Consider the following 27,697-nt stretch of genomic DNA (forward strand, 5'->3'; position numbering starts at 1 on the left):
AAAAAATTATATTCAGTTTGCAACCTGATGGAGGTCAGTATAGATGGACTAGTAGAGAAAGTCCCACACACAGCTAGAAGCCCAAATATTTTTTCAGAGGTAGATGCAGAAAAAAATTATATTCAGTTTGCAACCTGATGGAGGTCTGTATAGATGGATTAATAGAACAAGTCCCACACACTGCTAGAAGGCTAAATATTTTTTGAGAGCTAGATGCAGAAAAAAATTATATTCAGTTTGCAACCTGATGGAGGTCAGTATAGATGGACTAATAGAACAAGTCCCACACACAGCTAGAAGCCCAAATATTTTTTCAGAGGTAGATGCAGAAAAAAATTATATTCAGTTTGCAACCTGATGGAGGTCAGTATAGATGGACTAATAGAACAAGTCCCACACACTGCTAGAAGGCCAAATATTTTTTCAGAGCTAGATGCAGAAAAAAATTATATTCAGTTTGCAACCTGATGGAGTTCAGTATAGATGGATTAATAGAACAAGTCCCACACACAGCTAGAAGCCCAATATTTTTTCAGAGGTAGATTCAGAAAAAAATATATTCAGTTTGCAACCTGATGGAGGTCAGTATAGATGGACTAATAGAGAAAGTCCCACACACTGCTAGAAGGCCAAATATTTTTTCAGAGCTAGATGCAGACAAAAAATTATTTTTAATTTGCAACCTGATGGAGGTCAGTATAGATGGACTAATAGAGAAAGTCCCACACACAGCTAGAAGCCCAAATATTTTTTCAGAGGTAGATGCAGAAAAAAATTATATTCAGTTTGCAACCTGATGGAGGTCTGTATAGATGGATTAATAGAACAAGTCCCACACACTGCTAGAAGGCCAAATATTTTTTCAGAGCTAGATGCAGAAAAAAATTATATTCAGTTTGCAACCTGATGGAGGTCAGTATAGATGGACTATTAGAACAAGTCCCACACACAGCTAGAAGCCCAAATATTTTTTCAGAGGTAGATGCAGAAAAAAATTATATTCAGTTTGCAACCTGATGGAGGTCTGTATAGATGGATTAATAGAACAAGTCCCACACACAGCTAGAAGCCCAATATTTTTTCAGAGGTAGATGCAGAAAAAAAATATATTCAGTTTGCAACCTGATGGAGGTCAGTATAGATGGACTAATAGAGAAAGTCCCACACACTGCTAGAAGGCCAAATATTTTCTCAGAGCTAGATGTAGACAAAAAATTATTTTTAATTTGCAACCTGATGGAGGTCTGTATAGATGGACTAATAGAGAAAGTCCCACACACTGCTAGAAGGCCAAATATTTTTTCAGAGCTAGATGCAGAAAAAAATTATATTCAGTTTGCAACCTGATGGAGGTCAGTATAGATGGACTAATAGAACAAGTCCCACACACAGCTAGAAGCCCAAATATTTTTTCAGAGGTAGATGCAGATAAAAATTATTTTTAATTTGCAACCTGATGGAGGTCAGTATAGATGGACTAATATTACAAGTCCCACACACAGCTAGAAGCCCAAATATTTTTTCAGAGGTAGATGCAGAAAAAAATTATATTCAGTTTGCAACCTGATGGAGGTCTGTATAGATGGATTAATAGAACAAGTCCCACACACAGCTAGAAGCCCAATATTTTTTCAGAGGTAGATGCAGAAAAAAAATATATTCAGTTTGCAACCTGATGGAGGTCAGTATAGATGGACTAATAGAGAAAGTCCCACACACTGCTAGAAGGCCAAATATTTTTCAGAGCTAGATGCAGAAAAAAATTATTTTCAATTTGCAACCTGATGGAGGTCAGTATAGATGGACTAATAGAATGATGCTATGCCCAAAAGATTTTACTTCACTAGGTGCAGTAAAAAAATTGGTATTCTATACACAGGTGGTATATCTTGCAACACAGATAGGCTACTCCACTGACTAACACACTCTGCAATAGGCCAAAAAGGTTTAGCTTTGCTAGATTCAGCCAAATGCTGTGAAAAAAACTTGCACAGCACTGGCACAGACCTGCCTGGCAAAAACTGATAGGAACTGATGTAACCTAGTCCTGAAAAGGACTGCAATTACAATTAGTCTTTACTCCCACAATCTATCTATTTAAGAGCAAAGACCTGCCTGATAAAAGTCGTAGGAAATGCTGTAACCTAGTCCTTAAAAGGACTGCAATCACAACTATTCCCTACTCCCAAGCTATCTGTAGATTTGTGCGAAAATTGGCTTGAAATTAACAAGGTATAGCGCACACAGCAACAGCGGTGCCGTCTAACACGCAGCTGCAGCAGTGAGAAAATGGTGGCGACGGGGAAAATGGCTGGGTCTTATAGGGCAAGGACATGTGCCCTTGCTTGTGTGAAAAAAAGCACTTCGCTCCGTGTGTGCGCTGCTGATAGGCTGACAGATTGCACCTCCCCACTGTAAATGCGGGAAAGAGAAAAAAAAATGGAGATCTTCATTATTCCTGCAGAGATCCATCACCTGCCCCTCCCCCCACCCCGCTGTACACTCAAACTGCGTATTAACATTAATTTTCATCATTACTGAGAAAAAATCCAGTTATGATTTTGGTGCACGAACAGTTATCGAACATAACCTCGAACAGCCGAATTTTTCTCAAATCGTTCGTGTTCGCCGAACGGCTCGAACACCGCCCAAAACAGCTCGAATTTGAGATTGGCGAACAGTTCGAGTAGAACAACGCTCATCTCTACTGGAGATTTCTTTTTGCTTATAATCGAGATAATATTAAGGGCTCGTCTTGTGGCATCTGATGTCGATCTTCCCTGAATAAAACCCACCTGGTCTGGGTTAATTAGTTCGTGAACAAAATTTTGAAGTCGTTGAGCCGCTAATTTAGCCAATAATTTGGTGTCACTGTTCAAAGAGAAATAGGCCTGTAATTTTTTGTGTCGTTCGGATCACCTTTGGGTTTGGGGATGACTATCACCAAAGCCTCCAGCATCTCAGGCAAGTGGCTCTCAATCGCGGATGTATTTGATAATCTAACTAGAGGATCTTCCAACAAATTTTCAAAGCACTTATAAAACTCATTTTGAAACCCATCTGGGCCAGGTGATTTCCCATTTTTAAGGTTTTTAATTAGAGAAGAAATTTTATTATTATTTATTATTATAGCGCCATTTATTCCATGGCGCTTTACATGTGAAAAAGAGGTATAATACAAGAACAATTACAATAATCTTGAACACAATGTGACAGCGACTGTTACAGAAGGAGCGAGGACCCTGCCCGCGAGGGCTCACAATCTACAAGGGATGGGTGAGGATACAGTCGGTGAGGGTAGAGCTGGTCATGCAGCGGTATGGTGGAGCGGTAGTTACTGCAGGTTGTAGGCTTGTCGGAAGAGGTGGGTCTTCAGGTTCCTTTTGAAGGTTTCCACGGTAGGTGAGAGTCTGATACGTTGGGGTAGAGAGTTCCAGAGTAGGGGGGAAGCACGAGAGAAATCTTGTATGCGATTGTGGGAGGAGGAGATAAGAGGGGAGTAGAGAAGGAGATCTTGTGAGGATCGGAGGTTGCATGCGGGTATGTAACGGGAGACTAGATCAGAGATATATGGAGGAGACAGGTTGTGAATGGCTTTGTATGTCATGGTTAGGGTTTTGAACTGGAGTCTCTGAGCAATGGGGACCCAGTGAAGAGATTGACAGAGAGGAGAGGCTGGGGAATAGCGGGGGGACAGGTTGATTAGTCGAGCAGCAGAGTTTAGGATAGATTGGAGGGGTGCAAGAGTGTTAGAGGGGAGGCCACAGAGCAGGAGGTTGCAGTAGTCAAGGCGGGAGATGATGAGGGCGTGCACTAGTGTTTTTGCAGATTCATGGTTGAGGAATGTGCGGATCCGGGAGATATTTTTGAGTTGGATTCGGCAGGAAGTGGAAAGGGCTTGGATGTGTGGTTTGAAGGAGAGTTCAGAGTCCAGGGTTACCTCAAGGCAGCGAGCTTGAGGGACTGGGGAGAGTGGGCAGCTATTGACGTTGATTGATAGGTCAGTTAGGGGGGTTGAATGAGATGGCAGAAAGATGATGAATTCTGTTTTGTCCATGTTAAGTTTTAGAAATCTGGCAGAGAAGAAGGATGAAATAGCAGACAGACATTGTGGGATTTTGGTTAGTAAGGAGGTGATATCGGGTCCAGAGAGGTAGATCTGTGTGTCATCAGCATAGAGGTGATAATGAAAGCCGTGAGACTCTATGAGCTGTCCCAGGCCGAAGGTGTAGATGGAGAAGAGCAGGGGTCCTTGAACTGAACCTTGGGGGACACCGACAGATAGGGGGCGAGTGCAGTTTCAGTAGAATGGTGCGGTCCGAAACCAGATTGTAGGCGGTCAAAGAGGGAGCAGGAGGAGAGGTGGGAGGACAGTTCAGAATGGACATGTTGTTCCAGTAGTTTTGAGGCATAGGGGAGAAGTGATATGGGGCGATAGCTAGATACAGAGGATGGGTCAAGGAAGGGCTTTTTGAGGATGGGTGTGATTGAGGCATGTTTGAAGCATGAGGGGAAGACACCAGTTGTTAGTGACAGGTTGAAGAGGTGGGCTAGGGCTGGGATGAAGATAGTGGTAAGGTTTGGGATAAGTTGGGACGGGATTGGGTCAAGTTTACAGGTGGTGAGGTGTGATTTGGAGAGTAAGGAGGAAAGTTGATCTTCAGAAATGGTGGAGAAGGTGGTTTTGGAGGAAGAGCGTTGAGTAGGTGTGGGGAGGGGCTGTGGGGGCTTTAGGCAAAAGCTTTGTCTGATGGTGTCAATCTTTTGCTTGAAGAATGAGGCAAAGTCTTCGGCTGAAATAAGAGGAGAGGGAGGAGGCACTGGAGGACGGAGGAGAGAATTGAAGGTGTTGAATAATTGTTTGGGGTTGTGAGACAGGGAGGATATGAGAGATGTGAAGTATGTTTGTTTTGCTGCAGTGAGTGTGGACTTGAAGGTAGTGAGGGACTGTTTGAATGTGATGAAGTGCTCATGGGAGTGGGACCTTTTCCATCTACGCTCAGCAACCCTGGAGGCCCGTCGCAGTTCTTTAGTTAGGCTGGTGTGCCAGGGTTGTCTGTTGATTGTGCGAGCCTTGGAATGTGTGAGGGGGGCGACCGAATTGAGAGCTGCAGCGGTTGTGGTGTTGTATAAAGTGGCAGCAACATCTGCATCATGTAAGGAACTAATGTCTGTAAGAGGGAGGAGGGATTCAGAAAGTGAGTGTAGGTCAAGGTGTTTGAGATTTCTGCGAGGGTATGCAAGTTTGTGGAGTGGGGATTGTTGCCCCGGGGAGGAGAGAGACGAGAATGTGAGTAGGTTGTGGTCAGAAAGAGGGAGAGGTGAGTTAGAGAGGTTAGATAGAGAACAGAGGAGGGTGAAGATGAGGTCCAGTGTGTGGCCGTCTTTGTGGGTGGGTGTGGAAGACCACTGAGTAAGACCAAAGGAGGAAGTGAGGGATAGAAGCTTAGAGGCAGCTGATAGGGAAGTGGAAATGAAGTAGCCAAGTGGTGAAGTGGTCAAAGAAAGTGGTGGTTGATCCTGGGGGGCGGTAGATGACAGTCAGTTGGAGGTTGGATGGGGAGTAGATGCGCACGCAGTGCACTTCAAAAGAGGGGAGAGTAATTGAGGGCGGCAGTGGGATATGGGTGAAGGAGCAGTTTTCTGAGAGGAGGAAACCTATTCCTCCACCGTGCTTGCCGGTGGGGCGGGGGGTATGGGAGAGGTGGAATCTGCCATACAAAAGTGTAGCAGGAGAGGCTGTGTCGGAGGGGGTGAGCCAGGTTTCAGTGATGCTGAGGAAGGAAAGCTTGTTAGTGATGAAGAGATCGTGAATGTAGGAAAGTTTGTTGCAGACGGAGCGAGCGTTCCATAGAGCTCCTGTTAGTGGGACTGGGGAAGCGGGGGCTGGGCGGATGGGTATAAGGTTAGAAGGGTTACGAGAGTTTGGGATAGATCGTGGGTAGGAGGTGGAAGTGAGTGTAGGGATGTGGTGAGGAGGGCCAGGATTTGGAGAGATGTCTCCGACAGTGAGCAGGAGCAGAGAAAGCGTTAGTAGGTGGGAGCAGGAGAGGGCATGAGGTGGCTGTCTGTGTTTGGAGGCAAAGGATTGTATGTTGAGGAATAGCTCTGAGGAGGAGGTGAGATGGGTGGGGAGAATGGAGGGAGAAATGAAGAGTTCATTACTAGGTGTAGGGATTAGGGGGTGGTTGTAAGAAGTGAAGGATTAAGGGGGTGAGAGTGAAAACAAAGACAAACATTGTTTACTCTGACAAAGTATTCATTTCTCTTCAGGTTCTATTCAGGATTAATTCAAATTTCCGACACTTCAGCTAATGGACACTTAAGGTGATGGCCACAGACTAAAGTCTAACATACTCCTGGCCCACAATATATTTGTAACAGAATGCATTCAGCTGTGAACCAGCGGGGAGTGGTCTGTGCTCATCTTGATCAGCTGATTAGATTGAACCAGATGCTGGATACTCAAAGACTGAGTAAACAAGGTCATAAATGAAAGTGGGGGGTAGCTGGTGTAAGTTGGGTGACGTACCATTAGAAAGTAGGAACAGAACGGTATAGAGAAGATGGCATGGAAGTCAGCATGGGAAAGTTGGGTGACATACCATTAGAAAGTAGGAACAGAACGGTATAGAGAAGACTTCATGGAAGTCAGCATGGGAAAGTTGGGTGACGTACCATTAGAAAGTAGGAACAGAACGGTATAGAGAAGACGGCATGGAAGTCAGCATGGGAAAGTTGGGTGACGTACCATTAGAAAGTAGGAACAGAATGGTATAGAGAAGACGGCATAGAAATCAGCATGGGAAAGTTGGGTGACGTACCATTAGAAAGTAGGAACAGAACTGTATAGAGAAGACGGCATAGAAGTCAGCATGGGAAAGTTGGGTGACATACCTGTAAGAGGAATGGATAAACAGATGCTGATTAGAGTGCAGTGATGGCAGATAAGGTACAGTCTGCATGCATCATATTATTTAGGATTAATTCAAATTTCAGACACTTCAGCTAATGGACACTTAAGGTGATGGACACAGACTAAATTTCTAATTTAGTATATGGGGAATTCAATTCTTCCAGCTCAGATTTAGAAAGGGAAGGGAGGTTTATGGAATTTAAAAAAAGAGTCTATCACTTCACATGAGGGGTTAGAAAAGTTGGGATTATCCTTAAGATTATATAAATTTTTATAAAAATCAGCAAAGATGTCTGTGATTTTCTTAGGATGTGTAACTAAATGGGCATTTTTATCTATAATTTGACTAATCTTTGTCTTGTCTAAAATGTTTAAGTCTTGCCGCAAAGGCTTTAGATGGTTTATCGGTTGATGAGTAATGGTTTGCTCTAATTCTTTGAGTAACTTTGTCGAATTCTTCAGATAAAAGGGTTTTGAGTTTCTGCCTCAATGTCAGTATTTGAGTTTGCAAATCTGGGAAAGGGTTATTAAATAATTTTTCTTCTAAAGCTATCATTTCTTTAGTGATTTCAACTGTTTTGTCTCTATTGTTTTTCTTTAATTATGAATTTAGTTGGATAAGATGACCCCTTAGTACCGCCTTAAAAGCCGTCCAAAGTAAATAAATTGGAGTATTGTCAGAATCATTCTCTCTAAAGTAATTGTTAATTGATTGTTCTATTGCACATCTGTATTTAGGATGGGTAAATAAGTAACTGTTGTTTCGCCATAGCCTATTCTCTACTAAAACTGGGCCAATAATTATTTCAGATAAGATAGGGGCATGATCAGACCATAACCTTGGCTCTATCCGCACAGATTTGAATTTGGTTAAAGAAAATATGTCTGTCAGGATCAGGTCAATGCGGGAGTATGAGTTATGCCTTCCTGAGTAATGGGTAAACTCTATAGAAGATGTGTTGAGGCATCTAAATACATCATATAGCTCATTCTTATTAATCCACTGGTCTAAATTAGAGAGAAACTGTCTTGATCTAGTGGAGGAGTCCATTAAGGCGTTAGGTACCATGTTAAAATCCCCAAACAAAACCAATTTGCCCCTCTTGGTTTGGTGAATAAGCTTCATTATTTTATCCAAAAAGGTTATTTGACCACTATTAGGGACATAAACAATAGCTAGGGTGAATTCTACACCATTTATTTTACATATTAAAATTAGATATCTTCCATCTTCATCGGCTAATATCAGAAGTTTTTCAAAAGTTACTGTGTTTTTTATAAGAATTGCTACACCTCATTTTTTCTTTGGATTGGAGGCATAGAAGATGTTGGGAAAGTTCTTATGAGTAAATTTGGGCTGGTTGGCTGCTGCGAATTTGGTTTCTTGAAGACCAATAATATCTGCTCTAGAGTCTCTTATCTGTTTCCATACTAGATATCGCTTTCTTGGGCTATTCAGTCCATTAACGTTATGGGATAAAATCTTAACTGCCATGGGAGAAGGTGTCAGTAGTGATGCTTGTCATTTGAGCACGGTGTTTTAGAAATATGAAAAAAAAAGGGATGGAGACATTGTAAAGATTCTGAAAACAACTTAATGAATCAATAAAAAATAAGTACGATCAGTAGTAAACCACTAAAAACTGAATCTAGCCTAAAATAACCTAACTTAACTGCTGAAGATTACTTCCTCTAGAGGATCTACTAATCGTAGGAACTAACTCCTCTAGGAAAGGGCTTAAGTTCTGGCCCAAAACCTCAATTCAAATGCATAAAATTAACTTCTCAGGAAATAGTATTACCAAGTTCTCTTAGAATCTGTAGACCTTCCTCTACATTGCTTATGGCGACAGTCCGGCACTGGAAAGAAAACAACACCTTCGCTGGGTTAAAGCCCCATTTATACAGGAGGTGTTTCTGCCGAAGAATGTCTGTGATTTTTGCTAAGTTTTTCCTTTGTAACATGGTCTCTTTTGAGAGATCAGCAAAAGTTTTAATGTTCTCATAGGGGTAAGGTAGGATTTTGTTAGTTCTTATAAATTCTTTTAACCTTTCTTTTGTATCAAAGAAATGGAATTTGACAATTACGTCTCTTGGAATGTCCGGTCTGATATGTTTAGGTTTTGGAAGTCTATGGACTCTAACAATAGTGACATCTAGATCTGTCAGAGATGGTAAGGACTTCTTTAGCAGACCTTTTACATAAAGATCTAATTGGTCATTTTTGACTGACTCAGGGATCCCTCTCAGCTTCAGATTTTGTCTTCTATCCCTGTCTTCTAAATCTCTCATCTTATTTTTAATGAATTTTAGATCTTCCCTTAGAGTACTTTGCTCCTTCCCCAACTTATCAGTCATTTTTCCTAATTCAAAAACCTCAGCTTCATTTCTTTCTACTCTATGTGAGATGAAATGAATCGAGGTCTGAAGTTTCTCAAATCTCCTATCTAGGTCTTTTTTTGTGTCCAGTCTCATGGATTTTTTAAAAGCTGTAAACAGTCTCTTGAAAAATGTTTGGTCTAATGGCTGCTCCCATTTGAAACTTTGAAGAGGATCATTTGGGTCAGTATAGGATGAATCGTCTCTCCTAGATCTCTGCTTATCCGGGCTTACAGTAGGTGAGGAGGTCTCATCCTCTTCAGAGCTCTCCTCCGTCACCTGCTTTGTATGAGATGATTTCTTAGATTCCCTCTCCTTCCTCTTTTTTGAGGATGACTGAGATTCAGTGAACATTGAGTCGTCATCAGATATTTCTTTGTCCTGAGACCGGGTGTTCTTAGCAGAAGTTTTATATGGAGATCTTGACCTGTCCCTAGGTTTGTTGTTGGGAATAGATTTAGGTTTCAATGAAGACATTATGTTAATTGTGATCCCTCACAAGATGAAATTGGAAAATAATTACCAAACAATTATGACAGAGTGGTTCAGATAAATTGCAGTTCACCAGAGTCTTTATGCTGTACTAAACTATCATAGCAATGAGTATTATGAATTAGGAGAATAAGGAATGAGTGAAAATCCTAGCTAGAGCGATAAGATTTAAAATTTCAACCTCTAAAGAGATAAAACAACCAATAAAATAATAATATAATATATAATACTATAATAATAATATGTTTTCACAAAGGAGACATGAGAAAAAAGATCATAAGAATCTAAAGACCCCTTGCTGCAGTATCAAAAATCAGCCACCAAAGCCCGCCACTGAGGCGAAAAATTTGAGAGAGAAATATAGCTTTTATACATCCAGTAAATTAGTTATATATAAAGTAGAGATATTTCTAACAAATAAATGTATGTTATTAAAAACAATTACCTTAGGTATTACAATAAAAGTAGATAATATCAGCTGTCTTCAGATATTAGCTAATCAAATCTGCTCATTTTTCTCCCATTCACTATTACACACAGTATGAAGAGAAGGCAACATCTTACCTACACCAAGAACCACGGCACCAAGACATGTACAGTGCCTACAAGTAGTATTCAACCCCTTGTAGATTTAGCTGGTTTGATAAGATGCAAATAAGTTACAGCCTTCAAACTGCAAACGAGAGTAGGTTTTATGAACAGAAGCATAAATCTTACAAACCAAAAAGTTATGTTGCTCAGTTGAATTTTATTAAATTTTAAACATAAAAGTGTGGGTCAATTATTATACAACCCCTATGTTTAATATTTTGTGGAATAACCCTTGTTTGCAATTACAGCTAATAATCGTCTTTTATAAGACCTGATCAGGCCGGCACAGGTCTGTGGAGTTATCTTGGCCCACTCCTCCATGCAGATCTTCTCCAAGTTATCTAGGTTCTTTGGGTGTCTCATGTGGACTTTATTCTTGAGCTCCTTCCACAAGTTTTCAATTGGGTTAAGGTCAGGAGACTGACTAGGCCACTCCAACACCTTGACTTTTTCCCTCTTGAACCAGGCCTTGGTTTTCTTGGCTGTGTGCTTTGGGTCGTTGTCTTGTTGGAAGATGAAATTACGACCCATCTTAAGATCCTTGATGGAGGAGCGGAGGTTCTTGGCCAAAATTTCCAGGTAAGCCGTGCTATCCATCTTCCCATGGATGCGGACCAGATGGCCAGGCCCCTTGGCTGAGAAATAGCCCCACAGCATGATGCTGCCACCACCATGCTTGACTGTAGGGATGTTATTCTTGGGGTCGTATGCAGTGCCATCCAGTCTCCAAACGTCACGTGTGTGGTTGGTACCAAAGATCTCGATCTTGGTCTCATCAGACCATAGAACCTTGAACCAGTCTGTCTCAGAGTCCTCCAAGTGATCATGAGCAAACTGTAGACGAGCCTTGACATGACGCTTTGAAAGTAAAGGTATCATACAGGCTCGTCTGGAACGGAGACCATTGCGGTGGAGTACGTTACTTATGGTATTGACTGAAACCAATGTCCCCACTGCCATGAGATCTTCCCGGAGCTCCTTCCTTGTTGTCCTTGAGTTAGCCTTGACTCTTCGGACAAGCCTGGCCTCGGCACGGGAGGACACTTTCAAAGGCTGTCCAGGCCGTGGAAGGCTAACAGTAGTTCCATAAGCCTTCCACTTACGGATGATGCTCCCAACAGTGGAGACAGGTAGGCCCAACTCCTTGGAAAGGGTTTTGTACCCCTTGCCAGCCTTGTGACCCTCAACGATCTTGTCTCTGATGGCCTTGGAATGCTCCTTTGTCTTTCCCATGTTGACCATGTCTGAGTGCTGTTCACAAGTTTGGGGAGGGTCTTAAATAGTCAGAAAAGGCTGGCAAAAGAGATCTTTAATCCACACATGTGAAGCTCATTATTCTTGGTGCCTGAACTACTTCTTAATACTTTAGGGGGACCAAACAGAATTCTTGTGGTTTGAGGGGTTGAATAATAAATGACACTCTGAATTAACTTTTAACGTTTTTAAAAAAAAATAAAAAAAAAACAAAAACAAAATTTGCTGCAGTGCATTTCCCACTTCCAGGCTGATCTACAGTACAAATGTCACAATGCCAAGTTAATTCCGCATGTGTCAACCAGCTAAATCTGCAGGGGGTTGAATACTACTTGTAGGCACTGTACATATATATAATAATAAAGAAAGCTTTGTAGCAGTGTTAGCAATGACAGAGGAAAAATTACCACACACACAAAATTATATGTATATATATATATATATATATATATAAACACTGGTTTCCTTCTTCAGATCTGTGCAGCTCGTGTTCGTTGGAAACCCAATGATTTCATTTGCTCACGGAGAGTCCTCTCTTCTCTGTACCGAAATTGTTGTTTATAATGATAATCAACTATCGCGGCCAAAGATATTAATAAATATTTTTCACGAACTGTAATATCTCTTGTTAGTCATACATTTGTAGATCTATATCAGGAGTAAAAGGGATGTCAGGTCCATATGTAGTCTTTTCAGTTAGATCATCACAGTTTTACATAAAATGGCGGAGTTAAGAACCGTAAAGCACAAGATGGCGGCACCAAAACTCAGTGAAGATCCCACAGTCATGCAATAAATGGTACCTATGTGTAACAGATTTAAATAAGACTACTTAAATCCTTTTAGATCATAAAACCTCTGTTATCACACAAGATGGCATAGTTGAATATGATGAAGTACAAAAATGGCTTCAATGTAAAATTTGTGGCACAGCAAAAAAAAAAAAAAAAATGGTACTTATCCGTTCAAGAGCGGCCAATCTTCAAAGCTTCTATGTAGTACGAGATGAACCCCAAGGTCAAATCAAAGACCAGGTGATGAAATAATGAGGTAATAAGATCTCAAAATGCTCAAACCTTTAAGCTTCCCTCAGGAAAATTACTCAGCATAGTTGTGAGGTAAAATTTTTCAGATAATATCAAAGAAGGTCTCAAAATGTTTCAGAAGCATCCTGAGTTAGTTTAGTAGCTTTTTATAAGAGTTCAATGTCTTTGAAAAGGCATTTCATCCCAGTTGCTTATTCTGAGGCAGGAGCACAAGAAAACACGTACCTACTCCATGACTAGCAGGCCGCGCCCCCAGCTAATTCTATTTGTGAGGTAAAACATTTCTTAAAGTTTGAAATGTTTTGCCTCACAGAATCAGCTGTGATCCTCTGATGTCCTGTTTGTATACTCTCTTGCATTATACAGCATTGTTGGTGGTGCTCACACATACCGGCTCCCATCGGCCTCCTTTGACATGACTGTGGAGCAATGATGGGTTACCATGGCAGTCGAGGAACTGCTAAAGTCTCTTGTCGCTGCCACATGCTGAATTTCATTGAAGACTCCATTCAAATTGATGTGTATAAGACAGTCAGCTCAGGACTCAAAAAATGAACATTCACACTGATCTATTGAATAAAAAAAAAATGTTACTGGCCTCAAAAATGGTGACACAAATTTATTTTTTTTTTAATTATTTTTACAATTTTTTTTTTTTTTTTACTGTTAAACAAAAACAAATCTATGCAAGTTTGGTATCACCATAATCATACTGACCTGGAGAATCTGGTTTACAGGTAATTTTTACCACACAATGAACACCGTTAAAACAAAACCATAAAATATGGGGGGTAGCCAACATGCACTCTGAATAGGACATGTTTCTTTGAGCTCTGCAACTTTAAGACCAGAAACCTCATTTAATGCCCTCATTTGGATCCCAATCCTTATAAAAAAGTACCTTGTACCATTCCTGATCTCCTCAGGATTCATCTGACCATCCTTCTGAGTCCATTCAGGTACGGTTTCAATCCTATCATGCCCCACAAGATCGGAGGCCTGTCTGTGGCTGTACCTCATTAATTACCTTAGCCGTTATTTTCAGCCGGCTTCTCATCGCCTCCATCCCACACCCCTCGTCCTGAAGAATGACTCCCCAGCTGTGTTTGTCGGTGTTGGTCCTGACCCTCTTAGTCCTGTGCTTTGGTGGCATTTCTGCGTTTCATGCTCCTGGTTCCCAGCTGCCTTGGGTGGAGTTGCTGTGGCCATTACCGCCGCCATCTTGTTTATCCATGGCATCTGCTCCTACTCACTTCACCTCCTGAGATGGTGCATCATCATGGCCGCGGTCCGTTGGATCTGTCGATGGGGTCTTCTCATCCTCCTGAGGCTTCCCCTTCGGCTGCTGAGGATGCAGTTCCTCTCCTGGTTACTATTTCTGAGCAGCCTTTGGTGAAAACGACAGAGCCTGCAGCAGGTGTGCTACCTCAGATGCAGCGCAGCACCGCACACACTAAATCTTCCATGGAGGGACGTGCTCTCCCTAAAAACTTTCACAGGCACTTTGCCCTGAGAAATCGCTCTCCAGGGCCCAGTTATCCCTTCTCATTCATGTACTGTGCTTCCAGGTGACAAACCTTATTTTGTGAAACCTGGGAACTCTCTCAGCTCTGCTGGGCCTACCTGTTCACCTGTTAACCATACCATATTCAAAGATCGCCTCATGCAAACACCTCTTCTTCCTCTTCTTCCTTTTCTAAACTTGCCTCATCCCTGAGCTCTAAAAAATCTCTTACAAAAGGGAAATCTATTAAAACAAAGAGCACGGGGGATATCAACTCCTCCTCTTTGCCTCACACAACTTCTCACTGCTCTTCTAAACCTCTAGTTCAAAAAGATCTTCTATGTACCAAAGATGAGCCTAAAGAGAATCTTTCTAAACCAGATTGCGCTCCCATTGTTCTCAATAAATCACTTACTCAGGTATCCAATAGCTCCTCTCAAAAAAAGGACTGGTCTATTAATAACAAAACCAACAAATTTGCTTCTCTGGATCTTAATGACACAGATGGAGAATCAGAAGACTCTTCCCCCGAACTTTACTCCACATAAACAAAAACCAAGACTAGATTTGCACAGTCCCGCTTCAACCCATCCCTTCAAAATTTCTGAGATGGAGTTCCAAACTACACAGTCTGAAGAGCTTCCCATTAATTTATCCTCTTCTGAAGCCTTTATTTGCAACTACGTGAGATCAACAATCTCTGAACTAGGCGCCAGTCTGAATAAAAGGTTTGACAATCTTCAAAATTCTTTCCTAGAAATACAACAAAAAGTGGAAAAAACAGAGGCAAGAGTTGAGATCAAAGCTGAAAAACAGTCAAGATTAGAAAAATCAAATTCCCTCTTGAAAATGGAAATTTTCTCTTTAAAAAAATAAGATCACAGATCAAGAGGACAGGAACCGCTGGAATAATTTGAAATTTAGAGGCATTCCTGAAAATATTCCTCAGGATATATATAAAAAACTCTTCAAAAAATATTTCCCACCATTTCAGACCTTGAAATTACTCTAGACAGTTCCCAGAGGCTCCCGAAACCCAGCTCAATCTCGAAAGACTCTCCTAGGGACACTATCACAAGGTTCCACTTTTTGGAAACAAAGGAAAAACTTTTAGCTTTTTAAGAAAACACAGATCTCTTCCTCCACCCTATGAATTTATCAAAATTTTTCCAGATTTTTCAAAAGAGACTCTCACCTTAAGGAAGTCCTTTTCTAACATAACCAACTACCTCCGAAAGGAAAATATTTTATATAGCTGGGGCTTTCCTGTCAAACTGATTGTTTTTCTGGAGGGGAAAAATCACTTAATTAAGGATCCTAAGGAGGGATGGAATTTCTTGAAAAAACAATCTGATTGCGGAGCCACTGCCTGACTTTTTCTTGCTTTCCTGGCCTCCTTCGCCTTTCATCACGTTGAAGATTGGGCTCCTTGTTAATCTCTACTACTTTGGTCCTTCGCTGTAGAGTTTGCCAGACTTTCTTTTTCCCCACCTTTTTAGGATTGTTTGCGAGTGTCTTTGTTTGGCTCCCATTCTCTCCTCTTAGTTAGCTGGGAATTAACCTTGTTTAATTTTTTGGTAATTTGTTTGTTCTCTTTATTGTTTTAAATGTCTGTTCTATTGCCCTTAGCACCTACATCAAATAATTACACGGTTTCCTCACCTTTCATATGACTTCGCTCGTGTTAAATCCTCGATTTCTTTACACCCTATGTCTTTAAAAATTGTCTCATTAAATGTTCAGGGACTCAATAGTCCCTTGAAACGGTTCTCTGCCTGGAGGGAAGCAGTCCATTCGAAAGCGGACATAGTCGCATTTCAAGAGACCAAATTTTCTGAAACTAATCCTCCCAAATTCAGTCACAAATCCTTTCCTCATTAATTTAGAGCCTCTTCGTCAGGAAAGAAGGGGGTGTTCTTACTGCCATCAGTAACTCTGTCTCCTTTCAGTTTATTGGGGAATTAGCCGATCCAAATGGCAGATTCCTTATTCTTCTCTGTGAAATTGAATCAAACATTTTCACCTTAGTCAATATTTATGCTCCAAATTCGGGTCAAATAAAATTCCTAAATTTATTGAAAAAAACTAATAAACATCATAGGGGTACTCTCATAATTATGGGGTACTTTAATGCTATCCCAGATAAAGTCCTGGACTCTACTTCCTCTTCCAGAAACTACACACCACACTTCACAACTGGATTATACATGAACAGCTGTTTGATGTTTTTCACTGCCTTAATGCCTCTTCAAGGGAATAATCTTTCTATTCAAATGCCCATAAATCTGCCTCTAGAATTGATCTCTTCCTAACAGATATTGGCTCCCTTCAAAAATTCTCGGAATCCTCATTTGGTAATATAACATGGTCTGACTACACACCTATAATTTGTAAAATGTGACTTTTTTTGGCCTCACCAAATAATTTCAGAGAATGGAAAGCTAATTCCTTCATTCTTAATCATCCTTCCTACAAAAAAGAAATAGAAAAAGTTATTGTTCTATTCTTTAAAGAAAACTCAACCCTTGGTATCTCTGCAAAAATTCTGGATTTAACTAGGAAAATTAACTTAGAAGAAAAGATTCAACAGACTAACTCCTCAACTCATACCCATCAAACTTTACTAAAATTAAGATCAGACTTTAAACTACTTTTACTAAATGAACATGTCAAGATGATCTAAATATGCAGACAAAACTACTATTATTCTTTTAGTAAGATGTTCAAACTGACTGCTAACAAAGTTAAAACACAACGTACTAAATCTAGAATCCAACGCACTGATGCAGACAACTCCTCTTACTTTCTTCTGCAAGACATTGCAAACCAATTAGGCAAATTTTATTCTTCTTTGTATATCCTAAAAGATGACCCACAATGCCCCCAACCGAGTTCAGCTGACATAAGCAAATTCCTAGTCAATGTTAACCTCCCTAACTTAAATAAAAAACAGTTCAACTTTCTGAATACCCCATTCTCTGAAACAGAAATTTTAACGATTATCTCCAACTTGAAGGACAACAAAGCCCCTGGCTTCTCAAATGAGTATTACAAAATCTTCAAATCTAGCTTACTTTCTCCCTTACTATCCTTCTTTAATCATGAATTCAAGACTTCATCCTTCCTTAATGAATCATTGCATGCTAATATTACTGTCATCCCTAAATTGGGGAATAGTCCGGAACTCTTACAAAATTATCGCCCCATTTCTTTACTAAACTGCGACGTCAAAATTTTTGCAAAATCCTATCAGAAAGATTAAAAGGCATTATCCCTGACATGAGTCACTCAGATCAATTAGGCTTCGTTAAAGATAGACAACCCTCTGATGGTACTCGTAGAATTATAAACCTCATATCTATTATAGAAAAATCTAAAATCCCTCACATTCTCTTATCCCTTGATGCAGAAAAAGCTTTTGACCGCATAAATTGAAACTTTATGCTGGCTACTCTAAAAAAAAAAAAAATTGGTTTCGAAGGCTCGGTTTTAAATTCCATTCAGGCCTTATATTCTGCCCCCTCAGCTAAAGCTATTGCAAATAATCATTACTCAAATATATTTAATCTAATTAACGGAACTAGACAAGGTTGTCCTCTTTCACTTCTCCTTTTTATCCTTATGTTGGAACCCCTTATAGAATTAATTAGGATTAACCACATCATTAAAGGCCTACCAACTCAGATGAGACAAAATAAAATTGGACTTTAAGCTGACAATATTTTTCTAACCATCTCTGATCCCCCTAAACTCGTTACGGGAGTTGTCTGACTTAATTAATAAATTTGCCTTTGTTTCATATTATAAAATTAACAATGTAAAATCTAAAATCCTTGGTTTCCATATAGACTTAAATCTAAAAAATATAATAAAAAATGAATTCCTTTACTCCTGGGAAGACATCAACATCTCCTTTCTTGGCATTCAAATCACCAAATCAATTCTGAACAGCCAACCACAGCATTTCTCACTGTTTCCAGCAATCAGATTGCCGGAAACAGTGATGTGCAGCCTAGGATCAGTGCTCTGTTACCGATCTTAGGCTGTTGCTTAGAGACCCCAGCCCTCTCCCCAACCTGCCACGATTGGTGCGGTCGCCGATCACATCGATCGCACCGCTCATGGCGCGACCGCGCGGTGACAGGGCCGTGACAGGGCGGTCATTGGGCGGTGACCGGCTTGTGACCTGCCTGTCACCGCCCCATAACCCCCTGTAGTGTGTGTACAGGCCTCAGCCACCTCGGATTGGAGCGATCGATGATGACATCGATCGCTCCAATCAGCGTTCTTGACCACAGGTGACTGAGCGGTCACGGGTTGGTGACCGGCTTGTGAACTGCCTGTCACCACACCATGACCCCCAGTGATGCGGCCCAGGCCCCAGCCATCTCTGATTGGTACGATCAATGTCATCATCGATCGCACCAATCAAAGTGCCTGACCGGGTGGTGACCGGCCTGTGACCTGGCTGTCACCACCCTATCAGCCCCCCGTGACCGCCCTGCAGATCCTCACACTTTGTGAGGATTTCTACAGAGCAGTCTTGTCTGATCTGTGCTGTGCTGGGCCTTGTAGCGCCACAGATTTTTCTGTGACACTACAGGACCTTTCTCCTACCTGCTCCGGTCTTCTGGATCTGCTGCACCGGTGTCCTGCTCCAGTCCTGCTGCGGTGTCCTGGATCTCCTGCTCCGGTCTGCTCTGGTCTTCGGTCTCCTGCTGATGCTGGGCTCCTGCTCCTGATCCTGCTCCTGCTCCTGATCCTGCTCCTGACCCTGCTCCTGATCCTGCTGAAAAAAGAACAGAGAAGACTTTGGTAAGTCCATCTCTGATCTCCCCTCATCCACCCTAACCCTACTCTCCCCCTCATTTTACCCCCTCTCTCCTCTCTCTTTTTAACGCCCTCCCCATCCCCTTTTTGTGCCACCAAGCGCGTTATTTTTTTCGTGTGTCCTGCACAAGCTGAGCGCTGATCAGTGACTACGTCACTGATCAATGTCCGTGCTCCCTGTTTTCCAGGACTTATTTTTGGCACTGTCCATCCCCCCCCCCCACTTTGCACCACCTCCGTGCGTGCATCCAGTAGCCGCTGAACGTTGATCGGTGACACTTATCATTGATCAGCATTTGCGCTTGCTACGTTACACTTTTTTTTCCACTAGCCTTTTTTCTTTTGTAGAGCGCTGTCGCGCTGTCCTATTGTGCGCCACAGAAGTCTGTGACACCACAATAGCAACTCCTGCTACAGAAGATATCTGACAGAAGACAACTGTAAGTAGGATTTTTTGATCCGTCCTCCTCCACCCCAATCCCCCTCTCTCCCCTCCCCCCCCCATCCGCCTTTCTGCTACCAAGTGCTGATCATTACTTGATCAGTACTTGATCGCTCAACTTTTGTCCATTTTTTTATTTTCATTTTATGCTTTCTGCAGCGGCTGAGCGCTGATTAGTGACCACAGATCACTGATCCACACTTGTGCTCGCAGTTTTACACTCCCCCTCATTTGCACCACATCCGCGCGCACACCCAGCAGCTGCCGAGAGTTGATTGGTGACACAGTTTACCGATCCGCACTCGTGCTCGCTGTTTGCACCACCTACGGTTGTTCCTTTTTTTTCCAGAAAAAAAAAAAAGTTCACACAAAGCTCACTGACACACACACACACACACACACACTCTAAATAAAGTACTGACACACACGCACCACACACACAACAAAAAATGTCCCGCTCATCCCAAACTTGCTATTCAGTGGAGGAGGCATACGCTTTCCTTGCCTCCGACACTGACAGCGAGGGCGAGGATCCCACCTTTCTTTATTTTTCTGATTCCTCGTCTTCCTCCTCTTCTTCTTCCTCCTCCTCTTCCTCCTCAGAGGAAGGACCACAGTACTTCCGGAACTGAAGAACCTCGAATTGTACCAGGCCAGCATTTCCCGGGAGAGGTCCCTCAAACAGGAAAAAAAGGTAAGTCACAAAAGAGGTGCAGAGTGTGTTCCAAAAGGGGAATACGCAAGGACACCACTTATCAATGTCACAACTGCCCTGACAAACCTTGCCTGTGCATGAAAGAATGCTTCAGAAGGTACCATACTAACATGCACTACTAAATTAATTTCTGACGTATGACAACCTGACGAACACTACACAGCTGACTTAGTGTTCGTCACGTTATCATACGTCAGTTGTGTAGTGTTCGTCAGGTTGTCCTACACGACTGACGTATGACACTACATAATAAAATTCACAAATCAGGTATCAGTTACAAAAAGGGGGCAATTATTAAGCATTTCCACTGTTTAGGCACATCAGGGGTTCTGAGAACCTGACATGACGCCTGCAGACCATTCCATCAAAGTCTGCATTCCAAAGCGTCACTCCTTCCCTTCCGAGCCCTGACGTGCGCCCAAGCAATAGTTTTCTCCAACACATGGGGTATCAGCATACTCAGGAGAAATTGCACAACAACTTTTGGTTTCCAATTTCTCCTGGTACCCTCGTGAAAATCAAAAAATTGTGGCTAAAAGATGTTTTTTGTGGAAAAAAATGTTTTTTTTTCACGACTCTAGGTCATAAACTGTTGCGAAACTCTTGGTGAGCACTTTGAACCCCCATCTAAATAAGTTCCTTAAGGTGTTTAGTTTCCAAAATTGGGTCACTTGCGGGGTTTCCTCTATTTAGGCACACCAGGGACTCTCCAAACGCGACGTGATCTGCTGTCAACTTTAGCGAGTTTTGCATCGAAAATGTCAAATAGCACTCCTTCCCTTCCGAGCCCTGCCGTGCGCCCAAACAATGGCTTTCCCCCACATATCGGGTATCAGCGTACTCAGGAGAAATTGCACAACAACTTTTGGTTTCCAATTTTTCCTGTTACCCTCGTGATAATAAAACTATTGAGGTCTTAAGTAAAATTTTAGTGAAAAAAAGTAAAATGTTCATTTTTTCTTTTCACGTTCAATTAATTGCTGTGAAGGGTTAATAAACTTCTTGAATATGGTTTTGAGCACCTTGAGGGGTGCAGTTTATAGAATGCCACTTTTGGGGATTTTCTGTCATAAAGACCCCTCAAAGTGACTTCAAATCTGACGTGGACCCTAAAAAAAATGGTGTTGTAAAAATAAGAAATTGTTGGTCAACTTTTAACCCTTATAGCTCCCTAACAAAAAATAATTTTGTTTCCAAAATTTTGCTCATGTAAAGTAGACATGTGGGAAATGTTATTTCTCTCTGATTTAAGGGCATGAAAATTCAAAGTTTGAAAACTGTGAAATTTTCTAATTTTCGCCAAATTTCCGTTTTTTTTTCACAAATAAACGCAAGCGATATCGAAAATATGTTACCACTAACATGAAGTACAATATGTCAGGAAAAAGCAATCTCAGAATCAGGGGGATCCTTTGAAGCGTTCCAGAGTTCTAACCTCATAAAGTGACAGTGGTCAGAATGGTAAAAATTGGCCTGGTCATTAACGTGCAAACCACCCTGGGGGTAAAGGGGTTAATGTAAATATTTTTGAAAACTTCTATAAAAAAATTTCTAGATGGCACCTCACGCCAGTTAGATTAAAGAAAACATTTCCCAACCTCTCGGATCTCTGTTGGCGAGATTGTGGATCCAGCGGAAACATCATGCATATATTTTGATCTTGTCCAAAGTTAAAAACCCTAAAATATGATAATACGGTTCTATTGTCTAAAATAGGGAAGCAAAAAATAAAATTGTCTCCTCGACTATTTCTCCTCTCTCTAGAGACAGATCTTCTTTCTAATGAAATCAAACTTATTGCCCTACATATGTTTTTTGGTCGCGAAACTCCTTATAGGTGCCAATTGGAAATCTGCTTACCGTATTTTTAGGACTATAAGACGCACCGGACCATAAGACGCACCTAGGTTTTAAAGGAGGAAAATAGGAAAAAAAATGTAAGCAAAAAATGTGGTCATGATGCCCTGTTATGGGGGAGGGGGTCTGCTGCTGACACTGGTATTGGGGTAATGCCCCCCAATTCTATTAATATCCTCCATCCTGGTATGTATGGCCCCTCCTTCCTGGTATAAGTGGCCCCCATCCCATCCTGGTATGCATGGCACCCCTTTATCCCCCATCCTGGTATGCATGGCACCCCTTTATCCCCCATCTTGGTATGCATGGCACCCCTTGAGCCCCCATCCTGGTATGCATGGCATCCCTTGAGCCCCCATCCTGGTATGCATGGCACCCTCTGAGCCCCCATCCTGGTATGCATGGCACCCTCTGAGCCCCCATCCCGGTATGCATGGCACCCTCTGAGGCCCCATCCTGGTATGCATGGCACCCCTCTGAGCCCCCATCCTGGTATGCATGGCACCCCTCTGAGCCCCCATCCTGGTATGCATGGCACCCTCTGAGCCCCCATCCTGGTATGCATGGCACCCTCTTCGCCCACATCCTGGTATGCATGGCACCTTCTTAGCCCCCATCCTAGTATGCATGGCACCTTCTGAGCCCCCATCCTGGTATGTATGGCACCTTCTGAGCCCCCATCCTGGTATGTATGGCACCTTCTGAGCTCCCATCCTGGTATGCATGGCACCCTCTGAGCTCCCATCCTGGTATTCATGGCACCTTCTGAGCCCCCATCCTGGTATGTATGGCACCTTCTGAGCCCCCATCCTGGTATGTATGGCACCTTCTGAGCCCGCATCCTGGTATGTATGGCACCTTCTGAGCCCCCATCCTGGTATGTATGGCACCTTCTGAGCCCCCATCCTGGTATGCATGGCACCCCTCTGTGCCCCCTTCCTGGTATGTATAGCACCCTCTGAGCCCCCATCACGCTGCCTACAAAAAAAAAAATAAACACTCATACTCACCTCCTCTCTCCTCCAGCGCTGTCCTGCTCAGCTGCCGACACTCTCACTGTGTGAGCCGCGCATGGCAGGGCGTGCATGGCATCCCTGCCATGTGCCCTCACACAGTGTGAAACGCTGTGCTGGAATAGTCACTGCTCCCCACGCCGGGACTCTGTGCGTGGGGAGCAGTGACCATTCAGTCTGTTCAATAGCCGGCACACTGTACTGCAGCGTGGCTCCTGTCAGTGTGCCTGCTATTAAAGACCATGGATATTCTCTACAACCCATGGAAGTTTTAAATCTTAATGACAACCAAAAACATCCAAATGACCCTGATCAATAGTTCACATACCCCAGTTCTTAATACCGTGTGTTGCCCCCTTTAACATCAATGACAGCTTGAAGTCTTTTGTGGTAGTTGTGGATGAGGTTCTTTATTTTCTCAGATAGACAGCCCAGTTCCTGTAAATTCCTTGGCTGTCTAGCATGAACTGCGCACTTGAGATCTCCCCAGAGTGGCTCAATGATATTGACGTCAAGAGACTGAGATGGCCACTCCAGAACCTTCACTTTGTTCTGCTGTAGCCAATGACAGGTCGACTTGGCCTTGTGATTTGGATCGTTGTCATGTTGGAACGTCCAAGTACGTCCCAGCTTCCGGGCTGATGAGTGCAAATGTGCCTCCAGTATTTGCTGATAACATGCTGCATTCATCTTTCCTACAACTTGTACCAAGTTTCCTTTGCCTTTGTAGCTCACACTCCCCCAAAACATCAGCGATCCACCTCCGTGCTTTACAGTAGGAGTGGTGTTCCTTTCATCATAGGCCTTGTTGACCTCTCTCCAAATGTAGCGTTTATGGTTGTGGCCAAAAAGTTCAATTTTGGTCTCATCACTCCAAATTACCTTGTTCCAGAAGTTTTGAGGCTTGTCTCTGTGTTGTTTGGCATATTGTAGGGGAGATACTTTGTGGCATTTTGCGCTGTAATGGCTTTCTTCTGGTGACTCGACCATGCAGCCCATTTTTCTTCCAGTGCCTCCTTGTTGTGCATCTTGAAACAGCCACACCGCTAGTTTTCAGAGTGATGTTATTTGTGGGTTTTTCTTTGCATCCCTGTCAGGGATTCCTCAGGGACGACACCGGGGAGATCACGCAATATCTCACCGTGCCGTCACTGTGTCACGGATCTCGTCCGGAATCACGAGCACACGATCCAGACTACTCACTACTTGGGTATCGGCAAGCGACCAGTGAGAGTATGGCATCACACCTCCGGATTCCAATGCATTGAATATGTGTAGATGCCCCGTACAGTCACTGTCTGCTTCACAATAGCCCAATTATTATTATTCTCTGCCACCACCATCCAGCTTTGAAATATAATATAGGCCTGGGTGGACGCCTGCATTCTTTTAGCTTATGGCTTCGGGGGCGAGAACGATTACAGGACAAAAGAAACAGAAATATTAAACTTTATATTTGATCCAAAAGGAAGGCAGTGCTTAGGAAAAATATATACAAGGATTTTACAAAGAAGACCTTAAAATACATAAGCAGTTACACAAAATAATAAGGATTAAAGGAGACACATACTATACGATCCCTGAGATTCAATGTAGGTGGAGGGGAGACGCTCCTCTTAAACTGTTATTGAACAGAGTCCTTCGCTATAATAAAAATCTACTCCCGGACAAAGAACATTGATCAATCTTTCTTTGGCTCTATTATGCCGAGAAGAAAGGTCAGCCCACACACCCCTGTGATGACATCATGTGGGCTCGGCTCCACCCTAAAAGTCTGAATTAAAAAAATCTAACTTCTGGGATAACTTATCTCGCGTTGATCCCAGAAGCCCAAAAGTGATACCAAATTTTCTATTATCATTTTACCTTCATTTAGAGACCACGCATGATGTATTTGCGACCCATCATTCTGCTGCTTTTGCACTATGGCTCCACGGAGGGTTTTACAGCGACAGGGAAATATGCATACGTTCCCTGGCTGATCCTGCCACTAAAAATATAGGCCCCATCATTATCGGAATTATGAAACTTACAATATTCCATATTCCGTATCTGCAGCTGGGGAATTGTTAAACTCTCTTGGAGACTAAGTGAGCAATTTCCTCCTTCCATTCACCTCTGCCCCTATGCTGGAAGGTGTCAATCTATCCCAGTTCTGTGTTAAGAGGAAATACATTTGCATTTTAGTTAGGTTGTAACACTTCTTGCCTGGCAATTGTTTGTGTAAGCTATTTTGGCTGTGTGTGATAATTTGCAGGTAGACACTGTAGATTGTCATATCTGGACAAATACTATAGGAGAGAGGCTTGGGAGAAATGGCTAATATTCTCAATATCTCCCTGAAATTAATATCTCCCTGGCAATTCCGAACAATTTTCCTGGCACTTGTGGCCGAAATTGTTGTTAGTCTACCTGACTATGGTTTGGTTTTACAGAGCCCCTGATTTTTTCAGTTTGTTAACCACAGTTTGAACGCTGCTGACTGGCATTGTCATTTCCTTGGATTTTTTTGTATCCCTTTGCTGTGTTATACAGTTCAACTACCTTTTCCCGTAGATCCGTTGACAATTCTTTCGCTTTCCCCATGACTCACAATCCAGAAACGTCAGTGGCTGGATGGAAGATGCAAGAGTCTGTCTGGATCCCAGAAACTCACTCAGCTTTTATGCACACACACTGATTACAAGCAAGCAGGTCACAGGTGAGGATGTTACCTTTAGTAGCCATTCAAACTCATTTGTGTCAAATTCTGAACATGTTATCAGGCCAAAATCACCAGGGTATGTGAACTTTTAATCAGGGTCATTTGGATGTTTTTGGTTGTCCATAAGATTTAAAAAGCGAAAACACAGTAGTTTGACAATAAATGGCTTCACCCAACCACAATAACCATGAGTGGAGAAAAAGTTTTTTGTTATCATTCATATTCTCTGAAACAAGGCGAAGAAACCAAAAATTCTGCTGGGGTATGTAAACTTTTCAGCACAACTGTAGCAGTCTTAAAGTGCAGATTGCAGCTTTAAGTTCATACTTTGACCAGAGCCTGACTGAACATCCTTGGGTGAAAAGGTTCATAACTGCAGCTACCCGTCTTCATCCCGCACTGATTAACCATGTTCTCGTATGGGACTTTAATATCGTCCTTAAAGGCCTGACATTACCGCCATTTCAGCCATTTTCCTCAATAGAACTGCACAAGTTATCTTGGAAAACGGCCTTCCTAATTAACCATACTTAAATGTACTGAACGACTGGATTATTCTCTAACTGGACCCATTCTTCCTGCCGAAGGTAGTATCAGAGTTCTTACAGGAGATATAACTACGTTCCTTCTGCCAAAATCCAACAAATGAAAGAGAGGAAGAATTCCATACCCTGGACGTAAAAAGAGTGGTCCTTCACTACCTCCAGAAAAAGAAACCTTGGAGAAAGGAACAAAATTTGTTTATCCAACTTAAAGGCCAAAATAAAGGCAAGAAAATCTCAAAATGTGCTATTGCCAACTGGATCAAAAAAGCAACTATCAAAACATATTAGATCCAGAATCTTGTCTCCAGAAAAACTTAAGGCACACTCCACTAGGGCCGTATCTGTCTCCTGGGCAGAGACACACAGCGCTTCCATCGAGCAGATCTGCCGAGCTGCTACCTGGTCCTCAGTCCATACCTTCACCAAACATTATAGGCTAGACCTAATGCCTATTAAAGACTTAGCAGTTGGGAGAAAAGTTCTGAAAACTATTGTTTCTCCCTAACATTAGTCTTTTGGTACTCCTCTTCCTGTAGTGCTGTCAAGGGGCGTTATTCGAGAAAATAGAATTAGACTTACCGGTATTTCGGTTTCTAATAACCCACCACGACATGACAGGTAATTCCCTCCCCTGGCTTGATAGAGGTTGCAGAGATTTTAATGACAGATGGCAGGTCTTCTGTACTGCTGGAAGCCAAGAGACAGCAGAATAGCAACACTATACACACAATGCTCGGTATAGTCCTCTCAGGCCTATAAGGAGGTAGGTATGTTTCGCCACATCCTTTCCTTGTCACTTCCAATTCTATATTAGTCAATTGACATTTCTCTTTTAACTTTTGTTAATCCTAACATGAATTGCTACTGCCTAAAAGCACACACAACTCTTGTAGTTTCTTTATTAACAATAAAGAAAGAAAATGTTTCTCACTGATATGGTAGGAAAGGATCGGGTCGTCTTATAACTTTTTTATTGATAACAAATGGTATACATTTTGCATGTAAGATTGCTGTAATGTAAAAAACTGATCTGTTACAGAACTGATTCAAATAAATTCTAATTAAAGTTAACTATATAATACATAGTACATAATGAATTGGAAATTCTATGGAATAATAAAGATTAACATTGAATGGGAAAAGCCAAAATTGTAGGTGGGATTGGTCAAATCATGAGAGGAAGCCCATGTAACTTCAAAAGACATAGTGAGCGATGTTGAGATAAAAGGTGACCAACCGGGCTAGCAAAAGATAGAAGGTAGGGGTGGAGACAAATAGAGATCAACAACATTTATACATCATAGGTCTCTTCTAAACAACTGTATGGTCTCTGTTTGAATGAGGGAAGTGTAAGCAAAGGAGCACGATTTGAGTCCAGTGTGTGCTGACATGAAGATGGTCAACAGTAC

General features: G+C 42.1%; 1 protein-coding gene across 3 annotated transcripts in view; it reads left to right on the forward strand.

Annotated features, from left to right (window-relative positions):
• The window catches only part of SLC12A7 (solute carrier family 12 member 7), a 531,598-nt gene that overhangs the window by 199,674 nt on the left and 304,227 nt on the right, over positions 1-27,697 (forward strand). The window lies entirely within an intron of this gene.

Source organism: Phyllobates terribilis, unplaced genomic scaffold, assembly GCF_046119375.1.
Source record: "Phyllobates terribilis strain yellow unplaced genomic scaffold, ASM4611937v1 Scaffold_4__5_contigs__length_816908805, whole genome shotgun sequence".
NCBI lineage: Eukaryota > Metazoa > Chordata > Amphibia > Anura > Dendrobatidae > Phyllobates > Phyllobates terribilis.